Source organism: Halyomorpha halys, unplaced genomic scaffold (assembly GCF_000696795.3).
Source record: "Halyomorpha halys isolate HHAL.00 unplaced genomic scaffold, Hhal_1.1 Scaffold716.1, whole genome shotgun sequence".
NCBI lineage: Eukaryota > Metazoa > Arthropoda > Insecta > Hemiptera > Pentatomidae > Halyomorpha > Halyomorpha halys.
Genome location: NW_027112477.1, coordinates 116,796 through 117,371, shown reverse-complemented (window position 1 = coordinate 117,371; position 576 = coordinate 116,796). Strand labels below are relative to the sequence as shown.

Sequence of the window (576 nt, the reverse complement as noted above, 5' to 3'; positions counted from 1 at the left end):
TTAGAAATAATTAATATTTATAAAATGAATAACTGAATAATAATAATAATATTAAAACATTTACAAAATATGGTTGAAGCCGTTTCATCTTTTACAAGTGACATAGAAATGTCATTTGGCCTCAATAAATGTGCAGTGCTCCATGTAGCCAAGCGGAAAGTGGTTAGTAAACAGAATATTCTGGTTAGTGAAGAAGAGTACATAAAGGAACTTGAAGCCAATAAATTATATAAATATTTGGGCATGAAATAGCATCTTAAAATTAAAAGATATGCAACAAGAGCTTCTAACAATGCTCAAAATTAGGTTACGAAAAGTGCTCAAAAGCCAACTAACTGGGAAACAAAAATCAGGGCGTGGGCCATATCTGCTCTAAGTTATAGCATCGACATACTGCAGTGGTCGAACACCAGCCTACGGGAGATGGATTGCCTTGTACGAACAGCTCTTACACAAGAAGTGAAATGGAATCCTGCCAGTGAAACAGTAAGATGCCTGGAAATTCACCTAGATCGCCGCCTTACCTGGAATCTCCACATCAACATCAAACTAACTCAAACTTATGCAAGGTTAAAG

General features: G+C 35.9%; 1 protein-coding gene across 1 annotated transcript in view; it reads right to left on the bottom strand.

The window, feature by feature from the left end:
* Positions 1–576, bottom strand: part of LOC106685608 (probable cytochrome P450 6a17) — a gene marked incomplete at its 3' end in the record, with an annotated part of 22,614 nt that overhangs the window by 15,750 nt on the left and 6,288 nt on the right.